Source organism: Giraffa tippelskirchi, chromosome 10, assembly GCF_054371585.1.
Source record: "Giraffa tippelskirchi isolate mGirTip1 chromosome 10, T2T-mGirTip1v1.2.pri, whole genome shotgun sequence".
NCBI lineage: Eukaryota > Metazoa > Chordata > Mammalia > Artiodactyla > Giraffidae > Giraffa > Giraffa tippelskirchi.
The window spans coordinates 71,412,074-71,424,836 of NC_137284.1; the positions used below are offsets into that span (position 1 = coordinate 71,412,074).

Here is a 12,763-nt window from a genome sequence, read left to right on the forward strand (position 1 = left end):
AGCATGAACCTCAGAAGAGAGACTAAGTAAAAAGGTAGAAATAATGCTTCCCAGTGGGGCTAGTGGTAAAGAACCTGCCTGCCAATGCAGGAGACATAAGAGATGCAGGTTGGACCCCTGGGTTGGTAAGATCCCCTGGATGAGGACATGATAACCCACTCCAGTATTCTTGCTTGGAGAATCCCGTGGACAGAGGAACCTGGCAGGCTATAATCCATAGGGTTGCAAAGAGTTAGACACGACTGAAGCAATTTAGCATGCGTGCAATGACTAAAACTGAAAGACAGCCAGTTTAGCATGCGTGCAATGACTAAAACTGAAAGACAGCCAGTTGCTGTCGTTGGTCAGCTCAGTACTGGGACAAGGGGAGCATAATAGCAATGCTATGATGGCAGGGAGGGAGGTTATACACAGGCAATCTCTGTAAGGCAGTTCTAGTTACTGCCCCTGCTGTATGTTTAACTAGCCAAAATAGATGCCATTACTGAACCTCTGATATGATGCCAACCCTAAAGAAAACTAGCCAACCACTTGGTGGAGAGTTAATTGTATTTGACATCTCCAGCTAGAAAAGATGAGCAAGTAAAATTCATACACTGACTGTACATTTTGCCTTTCCTACCCACAAAGACTTGGCCATCCTCTCTATCTGAAAACACAGAAAAAATGTTTGATCTACTGGCACAGCATCCTGCATGTCTATGCCTTGAGCAAAGGGACTAGCTTTATTAGTGACCAACATATGGCAGTGGGCACATGACCATTGGATCCACTGAGCCTATAATCTATAAACCACCCAGAAGTTACTGACCTGCTGAATGGTAGAATGGGTCTGACCACATATGCATCAATTTAGTTGGAGAGTGTTAATTTGCTTTGTTGTTGAGTGGTTGGGTCATATCTGACTCTTTGCAACCCCATGAACTGCAGCACGTCCTTCACTATCTCCTAGAGTTTGCTCCAACTCACATCCATTGAGTTGATGGTGCCATCCAACCTTCTCATCCTGTGTCATCCCCTTCTCTTCCTGCCTCATCTTTCCCAGCATCAGGGTCTTTTCCAATGAGTTGACTCTTCTCATCAGGTGTCCAAAGTATTGGAGCCTCAGCTTCAGCATCAGTCCTTCCATTGAATATTCAGGACTGATTTCCTTGTCTCTACTGTCATAAAAAATGCCACAGGCTAAGTGGCTTAAACAACAGTTCAGTTCAGTCGCTCAGTTGTGTCCGACTATTTGCAAGCCCATGAATCGCAGCACGCCAGGCCTCCCTTTCCATCACCAACTTCCAGAGTTTACCCAAACCCATGTCCATCGAGTCGGTGATGCCATCCAACCATCTCATCCTCTGTCGTCCCCTTCTCCTCCAACCCCCAATACTTCCCAGCATCAGGGTCTTTTCCAATGAGTCAACTGTTCGCATGAAATGGCCAAAGTATTGGAGTTTCAGCTTCAACATCAGTCCTTCCAATGAACACCCAGGACTGATTTCCTTTAGGATGGACTGGTTGGATGTCCTTGCAGTCCAAGGGACTCTCAAGAGTCTTCTCCAACACCACAGTTCAAAAGCATCAGTTCATTGGCTCTCAGCTTTCTTCATCCTCCAACTCTCACATCTATACATGACCACTGGAAAAACCATAGCCTTGACTAGATGGACCTTTGTTGGCAAAGTAATGTCTCTGCTTTTAAATATGCTATCTAGGTTGGTCATAACCTTCCTTCCAAGGAGTAAGCGCCTTTTAATTTCATGGCTGCAATCACCATCAGCAGTGATTTTGGAGCCCCCAAAAATAAAGTCTGACACTGTTTCCACTGTTTCCCCATCTATTTCCCATGAAATGATGGGACCAGATGCCATGATCTTAGTTTTCTGAACGCTGAGCTTTAAGCCAACTTTTTCACTCTCCTCTTTCACCTTCATCAATAGGCTTTTTAGTTCTTCTTCACTTTCTGACATAAGGGTGGTGTCATCTACATATCTGAAGTTATTGATATTTCTCCCAGCAATCTTGATTCCAGCTTGTGTTTCTTCCAGCCCAGTGTTTCTCATGATGTACTCTGCATATAAGTTAAATAAGCAGGGTGACAATATGCAGCCTTGACATACTCCTTTACCGATTTGGAACCAGTCTGTTGTTCCATGTCCAGTTCTAACTGTTGCTTCCTGACCTGCATACAGGTTTCTCAAGAGACAGGTCAGATGATCTGGTATTCCCATCTCTTTCAGAATTTTCCACAGTTTATTGTGATCCACACAGTCAAAGGCTTTGGCATAGTCAATAAAGCAGAAATAGATGTTTTTCTGGAATTCTCTTGCTTTTTAGATGATCCAGAGGATGTTGGCAATTTGATCTCTGGTTCCTCTGCCTTTTCTAAAACCAGCTTGAACATCTGGAAGTTCACGGTTCACATATTGCTGAAGCCTGGCTTGAGAATTTTGAGCATTACTTTACTAGCATGTGAGATGAATGCAATTGTGCGGTAGTTTGAGCATTCTTTGGCATTGCCTTCTTTGGGATTGGAATGAAAACTGACCTTTTCCAGTCCTGTGGCCACTGCTGAGTTTTCCAAATTTGCTGGCATATCGAGTGCAGCACTTTCACAGCATCACCTTTGAGGGTTTGAAATAGCTCAACTGGAATTCCATCACCTCCCCTAGCTTTGTTCATAGTGATGCTTTCTAAGGCCCACTTGACTTCACATTCCAGGATGTCTGGCTCTAGATGAGTGATCACACCATCGTGATTATCTGGGTTGTGAAGATCTTTTTTGTACAGTTCTTCTGTGTATTCCTGCCACCTCTTCTTAATATCTTCTCCTTCTGTTAGGTCCATACCATTTCTGTCCTTTATCGAGCCCATCTTTACATGAAATGTTCCCTTGGTATCTCTAATTTTCTTGAAGAGGTCTCTAGTCTTTCCCAATCTGTTGTTTTCCTCTATTTGTTTGCACTGATCGCTGAGGAAGGCTTTCTTATCTCTCCTTGCTATTCTTTGGAACTCTGCATTCAGATGGGAATATCTTTCCTTTTCCCTTTGCTTTTCACTTTTCTTCTTTTCCCAGCTATTGTAAGGCCTCCTCAGACAACCATTTTCCTTTTTTGCATTTCTTTTCCTTGGGGATGGTCTTGATCCCTGTCTCTTGTACAATGTCACGAAGCTTTGTCCATAGTTCATCAGGCACTCTGTCTATCAGATCTAGTCCCTTAAACAACAGACATTTATTTTCTCTCAGTTCTAGAGGCTAGAGGTCAAAGATAAAGGCAGGTTTGGTTTCCCCTGAGGCCTCTTCCTTGGCTTGCGGATGGCAGCCCTCTTGATACATTTTACATAGTTAATCCCTCTGCCCAAGCACACCCTTAGTGTCACTCTTTTAATTTCCTCTTTTAATAAGGACACTGAGTTGGATGGGCCTCATTTTACCTTAATCATCTCTTTAAAGCTCCTCTCTCCGAATATAATCATATTATATGATACTGGGGTTCGTGACTTCAAAATAGGAATTTGGGAAGTCAGTCCTAAAGGTAATCAACTCTGACTGTTCACTGAAATGACTGGCGCTGAAGCTCCAATACTTTGGCCACCTGATGTGAAGAGCTGACTCGTTGGAAAAGACCCTGATGCTGGGAAACATTGAGGGTAGGAGGAGAAGGGGGTGACAGAGGATGAGATGGTTGGATGGCATCATCGGCTCAAAGAACATGAGTTTCAGCAAACTCCAGGAGATAGTGAAGGACAGGGAAGCCTAGCGTGCTGCAGTCCATGAGGTTGCAGAAAGTCGGACATGACTTAGCAACTGAAAAACAACACAATTCAACTTGTAACAGAGAAGGAAGGGTGCCAGCCACCAGAACACAGTATATACCTTGAGTGAAGGAACTTTATACATTGGTTTGTCTTCAAGATCTCAAACACTTGAGACTAGGAACCAAAGAGTTGGAAGTGTCAATAGCCCCTGTTACTATCACTCCTGAGAACCCACTAGGAAAGTTTGAGCTTCCTGTCTTACCAAGGACACAGTAAGAGCCCCACTCAACTTTCAACCCTCCAGGAACTTCATTCTCCTCACACCAAGGAAAAATCAGGAAAAACAGGGAATCGCCATCCCAACAGGTATCTTGGCAAGGCACCCACCCTGATCATCTGTTAAATGGGACTAAACGTGCATTGTGCTCAAGTGATTCACTGGGGTATGTCTCTGTCTCCATGACCAGTTTTAATAATAATGAACAAGCACAGCGGCCATTTTCTGAGAAGAGCATGCTAACTAGGGACTCGGATCATTCAGGGACAAAGATCTCATTCATTTGACCAAGAAAACCACCTAGCAAGCAAGGGGGTTAGCTGAGAATGAGGAAAACCTGAAATGTATGGTGGAGCAGGGTGATGAGTATTAGTTACTACCAAGTGGTCACATGACGCAGCAGTGGTTCATCCCATGGCCCTTCTTTTGTAAGTTTCCCAGGAAAGGTCAATAAGAGCCCTGAAGGAATTGTTTCCAGAGATGGACAACTAATTGGAAGATATAGGTGGATCTATACCACTTGGTCATGGTGGTGGTTTAGTCACTAAGTCGTGTCCAACTCTTATGACCCGAGGAACTGTAGCCTGCCAAGCTCCTCTGTCCATGGGATTTCCCAGGCAAGAATAGTAGAGTGGGTTGCCAGTTGCTTCCCCAGAGGATTTTCCCAACCCAGGGACTGAACCTGGGTCTCCTGCACTGCAGGCAGACTGCTGGTTGACCCATCAGGGAAGCCCATACCACTTGGTAGTAGACTATCATTATTACATGGTGCTGCCCTCAGATACCCGGTTTAGGGCTGATGCACCACCCCCAGCTGTTGGAAAAACAGACTGCTAAGAGCTCACTGATAGACCCTTCACTGTGAATTTCCTCAGTTGCCACAGGGAGCACCTTCCCCTCAGTGATAAATTCTTCCAGGGGGGCAATCTATAGCCAGTGACCATGAAGATGCAAAGCTCTGTTTCCTTCCCTTAATTTGGGATAGCTTTGAAGGACCATCCCAGCAGCTAGACTTCCATCAGGTCCACTGCGAGCTCAGGTGCAACCTCACTGTGGCCCAACCTCTCCGTCACCCCAATCCTGCTTCATCAGTGTCTCCACACGTGTCCGAGAGCACTCCACAATGGGTCTTCTCTGTGAAGCCACCACCGTGAATGTTTCCGGGATATCCAATCTAAAACGTTCCACCCTCAGCCTTTCACCATATGTCTTCTCAGTCTTTTACCATATATCTTAGCTTTCTTTCAGAGCAGTTAGTATTATTGGTAGTAACTATACATTTATGAGTATTCATTTATTTCTATATCAACTACTAACATGATTGAGGGCAGGGCACATATGTACCTATTTTGTCTACTCCTGTATCCCCTTATATGTGGTATATAATTGGTACTTATTAAATAGTTCTTTCTGCCACTACTCAAACTGGATAACATGAACCATTTTTTTAAGTCCTCTGTTAGTAATATATTCACCTTACACTAATGAATTCTTCAGTTTCTAGAAGAACCCCAAGCATGAAGGAAAGTATCTGTCTGCCTTGTGCAGGATGCTGCATTCTTCGGGAGAAATAGGACCAGCTCCCAGGTTATGCCATGAGCTGTAGCTTCTCCTTGTTCCTCAACACTGTTTACTCATCCTTTTAGATTCCCCTAAGCAGCTGCTTTCTTTTTCCCACAAATAGCTAATTCAGCCTTTTCTAATCTCCCTAAACACCTCCCCCTTCTCTCTACCTTGCTGTATCATTGCAGAGGACTTGAACTTCTTGACACTACATCCATTTTCAAAATACAAACACCGATGCCTATATCTGTGTCTACCTTTTTAGTGCCAGATCATTCGGAGTATATTTTGTTGAAGGCTATCAGCCCTATTTTTTTAGGCTAACATTTATTCTTGCCCCTGCCCTTCACAGATGAGCCTCTTAAAGAGGTGTTACATTTACTATTTCTGTTTCTTCACCTTCCAGTTTTTTCCCATCAATTTCAGCTTCCTTTGTGGAGCCCATCGTTCCACTGAAATTACTCATACCAGGATTGCCAACAATCTCATTGTTAATATATCCCAACAGAATCTTTTTCTTTTTTTTTAATAAATTTATTTATTTTAGTTGGGGGCTAATTACTTTATAATATTGTAGTGGTTTTTGCCATACATTGACATGAATCAGCCATGGGTTAGAATCTTTTTCAATCCTCAAATTACTAAGCCTTTCCTAAGAATGTATGACACTTGTCCTGTCTCCTGAAATGCCCTCTTTTTTGGCTTTCATGACACCAGCTAGGTTTGTCTTCTTCTCACCACTGTTCAGAATTACCGTCTGGCAACTATATTGACTCCTTGTCTTCTGGGACTCCTGTAATTATTGGTGTTTTACTGAGTTGTTGGCTCTCTTCTCTCCACATTTTATGATGTTCAAAAGATAACCCCGTTCAGTTCCTTGGAATAAATAACATCCATACCTTCAGTGCCAATCTCTATGTGAGTATCAAATTCTACATTTCCAAACTCCAGTTTGTTATCTTTCTCACTCACTTCTCCACTTTCTCTCACTACACACACAGACACACTCCATTCACCCAGCAACACAAATCAGAAACTTAGGAATAATACTTGACTATTCACCACACAGAGTTTTGTGAATTTGCATCTAATTATGTTAGTGCCTCACTTAAATCCCCTCAATGATCTATATAATGCCCAAGAAAAATCCCTATTTTGTTTATAAGACTCCTAGATCTTTCATGAGCTGAACTCCCTCTCACCGGAAATATTTTAATCATTCCCATTTATCTTGTCTAGGAAGGCAAGATAATTCAAGAGAATGGAGCTGCCTAAATTTGAATTCATGGTGTACCATCTGTATGATGTTTGTAATCTGTGAGAGGCAAAAGAATTAATTTGTCCTTGTCTCATTTTCCTTTAATGTTAAAAGAAATGAATAATAGTATCCATTTGTGTATGTGTGAGAATTAATTCATATCCAACATGTAGAAGTCTACAGTGGGTGCCTGGTAAGTAGGAAACACACAACAAATGTTACCTATATTTATTATTTTTATTACTACCAATAGTAGTAGTAGTAGTATCTGATTCTAGACATTAAATTTCTTCATGAAAGGTACTGTGGTAGACATATAATAGATCTTAATTAAACGTTCATTGTATGGAAAAAGAGTTCTTTAGAAAACCAACTCATGATACTACAGAATATTTTACTACTTTAAATGCTTAAATAATTGCAAAATTAGCATATTTCAAAGAATTTCAGTAAGTGTAAACTCTGAAATTATGACAGAAAGAAAATATTCTGTTACATACAAATTGAGAAGGGTCATTATCTTGAGAGACACATACTTCACTTGTAAAAGCTTGAGAAGCAAATATTTTCTGAAAGAATCAAAAAGAAAATGAAAGTTAAGCCATAAACATATCATGCCTATTGGCATAGGAAAAAGTAAGTTTTGCAAAATAAAGCTCAACCAAAGCTTACTTGCAAACTTTCTTATTTAAACCTTCTGGAAGAGACCGAAAACTCAACAACTTGGCTTATCAAAGACTGCAGTCAATATAGCAAGGCTTAAGAAAGATTGGAATGAACAAGCTGCTTCACAGACTCGGAATGTTATTAGAGTCAAAGCCAGCCACACCATATGGTTGCTAAAAAATCCACTCATCAGGAAGAGCCATAAAATTGCACTGTATTTCTTGAGGCATAAAACTCCTACCTATTAAGGTTTAAAAAAAAAAAAAAACACTCACAGAGAACTTTGAAGGAAAGGGAAGCAAGATTAGAAGACTTCCAAAATGTTCTTAGAGTATTCATGTAGTGTATAGCTACATGGAAGACAGCAAAATAGGTCCTAGGAGCTGCAGACATAATATCAATGCACAGAAACTCCAGGCTGTTTGTGAATTGTACCCATTCAGTACTCACCCACGACTGATAGATGCCTTTCCAATGGCCTTTTCACCCACTTCATGTCCTGATTCAACTACTGCCATGCATTTCTTTTTATTCCACAAGCTTTTTGGAATGAAGCAAGTATTATGTTTTTTTTTTAATAAAACCGCAACATTTAGGTATCAAATATACATATTTCTAAATCAAGATAAATTTGACTTGGAGTCATGGGTAAAAAAATTCTTATATTGTAGATTGTCAGATCCCCCAAATTAATTAAATCCAGAATGTTTAAAGAAGTCCTCCATTATTTTTTTTGAGGGGGTTTCATTTTCTATTTGTCAGTGCATATTGATCATGTGGGACTGGTCCCAAGGATGGGAGGCACCACTGGTTTCTCACTAGGCTGGACAGAGGGCATTTTGCCTAAATTTACAGCTTCAAAGTCCACCATCTGGTGTCCTTGGGATGTCCTGAAGCTAGTGTCTTCTGAAGTCCTGCTTCCACCTCCAGAGTAGCAAGAATCATGTACTGTAACAGTAAAAATGAAACTATATATTTATTTCCTGCAGCCCCATTAACGGTAGAATTCTTCCCTGTTTTTGAATGAAAACCCGGATGAAATCGAAGTCCCTGTATTTTATGCTATTTATGTAATTGGTCACAAACACTGTCTTGTTTCAGTTATTAGCATGTCCAGACCAAGATTCTAATTAAACTTTTAACTTGATTAAATATTAAACTGTTCTCTAACCTATATGATCTTGAGGCTGGAGCCTGCAAAGGGATTGCAAGACCAACTGATAATTTAAGTCAGCTGAACTCCTGGCCTTGAAAGTGAAAGTGTTCATCACTCAGTGGCGTCCCACTCTTTGTGATCCCGGGACTGAAGATTGCCAGGCTTCTCTGTCCATGGGATTCTCCAGGCAAGAATACTGAAGTGGGTTACCATTCCCTTCTCCAGGCGATCTTCCTGACCTAGGGATTGAACCGGGGTCTCCTGCATTCCACACAGATTCTTTACCGTGTGAGCCCCAGGAAGTTGTCACTCCTGGCATTGGTCCATGGTTAAACTTGACTTTATCTTGTGAAGCACTTTCATAGCCTCTTCAGGAACCCTCACCTGTCTGTTCAGTTCAGTTCATTTGATCAATCATGTATGATATTTGCCACCCCATGGACTGCAGCACGCCAGGCTTCCCTGTCCATCACCAACTCCCGGAGCTTGCTCAAATACATGTCCATTGAGTCCGTGATGCCATCCAACCATCTCATCCTCTGTCATCCCCTTCTCCTCCTACATTCAATCTTTTCCAGCATCAGGGTCTTTACAGATAAGTCAGTTCTTCGCATAAGGTGGCCAGAGTATTGGAGTTTCAATTCAAAATCAGTCCTTCCAATAAATATTCAGGACTTATTTCCTTCAAGATGGATTGGTTTGATCTCCTTGCATTCCAAGGGACTCTCAAGAGTCTTCTCCAACACCACAGTTCAAAAGCATCAATTCTTCAGTGCTCAGCTTTCTTTATAGTCCAACTCTCATATCGATGCATGACTACTAGAAAAACCATAGCTTTGACTAGATGGACCTTTGTTGGTCAAGCAATGTCTCTGCTTTTTGATATGCTGTCTAGTTTTATCATAGCTTTTCTTCCAAGGAGCGTCTTTTAATTTCATGGCTGCAGTCACCATCCGCAGTAATTTTGGAGCCCAAAAAAATAGTCTCTCACTGTTTTCATTGTTTCCCCATCTATTTGCCATGAAGTAATGGGACTGGATGCCATGATCTTAACTTTCTGGATGTTGAGCTTTAAGCCAACTTTTCACTATCTTTTTTCACTTTGATCAGAAGCTCTTTAGTTCCTCTTCACTTTCTGCCATAAGGATGGTGTCATCTGCATATCTGAGGTTGTTGATATTTCTCCAAGCAATCTTGATTCTAGCTTGTGCTTCATCCAGTCCAGCATTTCGCATGATGTACTATACATATAAGTTGAATAAGCAGGGTGACAACATACAGCCTTGACATACTCCTTTCCCAACTTGGAACCAGTCAGTTGTTCCATGTCCAGTTCTAACTGTTGCTTCTTGACCTTAATACAGATTTCTCAGGAGGCATATTACCATTTCTTTAAGAATTTTGTACAGTTTGTTGTGATCCACACAGTTAAAAGCTTTGGCATAGTCAATAAAGCAGAAGATGTTTTTCGGGAACTCTCTTGCTTTTTCTATGATCCAGTGGATATTGGCAATTTGATCTCTGGTTCCTCTGCCTTTTCTAAATCCAGCTTGAACATCTGGAATATATTGGTTCATGTACTGTTGAAGCCTAGCTTGGAGATTTTTGAGCATCACTTTGCTAGTGTGTGAGGTGAATGTAATTGTGCAGCAGTTTGAACATTCTTTGGCATTGCCCTTCTTTGGGATTGCAATGAAAACCGACCTCTTCCAGTTCTGTGGCCACTGCTGAGTTTTCCCAATTTGCTAGCATATTGAGTGCAGCACTTTCACAGCATCATCTGTTAGGATTTGAAATAGCTCAGCTGGAATTCCATCACCTCCACTAGCTTTGTCCATAGTGATGCTTCCTAAGGCCCACTTGACTTCACATTCCAGGATGTCTGGCTCTAGGTGAGTGATCACACCATCATGCTTATCTGGGTCGTGAAGATCTTTTTTGTATAATTCTTCTGTGTGTTCTTGCCACCTCTTCTTAATCTCTCCTGCTTCTGTTATGTCCATACCGTTTCTGTCCTTAATTGTGCCCATCTTTGCATGAAGTGTTCCCTTGATATCTCTAATTTTCTTGGTAAAATCTCTGATCTTTCCCATTCTATTGTTTTCCTCTATTTCTTTGCATTGATCACTGAGAAAGGCTTTCTTATTTCTCCTTGCTATTCTTTGGAACTCTGCAATCAAATGGATATATCTTTCCTTTTCTCCTTTGCTTTTCACTTCTCTTCTTTTCTCAGCTATTTGTAAGCCCTACTCAGACAACCATTTTACCTTTTTGCATTTTTTCTTGTAGAAACCTCCATTCTACAGCCCCCGTCTATCTATTCTGAGCAGATATTTTGTATTCTTCCACATCCTGTGATACACAGTATCACGTCTGTCTCAGCTGAAGTCTCCTTAGTCTTCTAACCACCCTGTAGACATGAATGTAGAAACCCTCATGCCAGCTCACGTGGTCCATTTTGATCTGCAGAACACACTCTCACATGCTCTTCCCTGAGAAACCCTGCAGTGCTGCAGCAGTCTGCCGGCTTGTCCCCAAGCAATTAGTTGGCCCTTCTTCTGCCCACTAGTGTTTTTGATGTGACCCACAACTGTAGAGACACACATATGTTAGCTCTCCAAATCTTCTTGTGAAGATTCTCCTCACCAGGCTTCAGGAAGTGGTACAGAGCCATGTGCCTTTGGTGGAGGGTACCCTGGTTGGCTATAGAGCTCACAGCATCATATTCTCCACAGATACTACCCTCCAAAATCTCTCTCCCTACTTCAGCCTCTTGAATAGCTTCATCTGCTGCGCGTCTTGGAGTGGTGACACTGAAGCTCAGATATTTTAAGAATGTGTGTTGCATATAAAGATGTGTCTCATATCCACTCTCTTACTGGAACATATTTGAAACTATCAGCATGAGCCTCATTCAGTTCAGTTCATACTGGTTCACTTCAGTCACTCAGTTGTGTCCGACTCTTTGCAGCCCCATGGACTGCAGCATGCCAGGCCTGCCTGTCCATCACCAACTCCCAGAGTTTACTTAGACTCATATCCATTGAGTTGATGATGCCATCCAACCATCTCATCTTCTGTCGTCCCCTTCTCCTCCTGCCTTCAATCTTTCCCAGCATCAGGGTCTTTTCAAATGAGTCAGTTCTTCACATCAGGTGGCCAAAGTATTGGAGTTTCAGCTTCAGCATCTGTCCTTCCAGTGAATGCTCTGGACCAACTTCCTTTAGGATGAACTGGTTGGATCCTCTTACAGTCCAAGGGACTCTCAAGAATCTCCTCCAACACCACAGTTCAAAAGCATCAATTCTTCGGTGCTCAGCTTTCTTTATAGTCCAACTCTCACATCCATACATGACTACTAGAAAAACCATAGCTTTGACTAGACAGATGTTTGTTGGCAAAGTAACGTCGCTGCTTTTTAATACACTGTCTAGGTTGGTCATAACTTTTCTTCCAAGGAGCAAGTGTCATTTAATTTCATGCCTGCAGTCATCATCTGCAGTGATTTTGGAGCCCCCCAAAATAAAGTCTCTCACTGTTTCCACTGTTTTTCCATCTATTTGCCATGAAGTGATGGGACAAGATATCATGATCTTCGTTTTCTGAATGTTGAGTTTTAAGCCAACTTTCTCATTCTTCTCTTTCACTTTCATCAAGAGTCTCTTTAATTCTTCTTCACTTTCTGCCATAAGGGTTGTGTCATCTGCATATCTGACGTTATTGATATTTCTCCCAGAAGTCTTGATTCCAGCTTGTGCTTCATCCAGTCCAGCATTTCTCATGATGTACTCTGCATGTAAGTTAAATAAGCAGGGTGACAATATACAGCCTTGATGTACTCCTTCCCCAATTTGGAACCAGTCGTTGTTCCACGTCCAGTTCTAACTGTTGCTTCCTGACCTGCAAACACATTTCTCAGGAGGCAGGTCAAGTGGTCTGGTATCCTGTCTCTTTAAGAATTTCCTACAATTTTTTGTGATATACACAGTCAAAGGCTTTGGCATAGTCAATAAAGCTGAAGTAGATGTTTTCCTGGAGCTCTCTTGCTTTTTTCTATGATCTAGCGGATGTTGGCAGTTTGATCTCTGGTTCCTCT

At 41.7% G+C, this 12,763-nt stretch overlaps 2 long non-coding RNA genes across 2 annotated transcripts in view; both read left to right on the top strand.

The window, feature by feature from the left end:
- Positions 1 to 12,763, top strand: part of LOC145524771 (uncharacterized) — a 171,823-nt gene that overhangs the window by 37,450 nt on the left and 121,610 nt on the right. The window lies entirely within an intron of this gene.
- Positions 1,538 to 7,435, top strand: LOC145524772 (uncharacterized). Its single transcript, XR_014067830.1, has 2 exons — positions 1,538 to 2,460; positions 3,665 to 7,435. It is a non-coding gene; the product is annotated as an uncharacterized LOC145524772 (long non-coding RNA).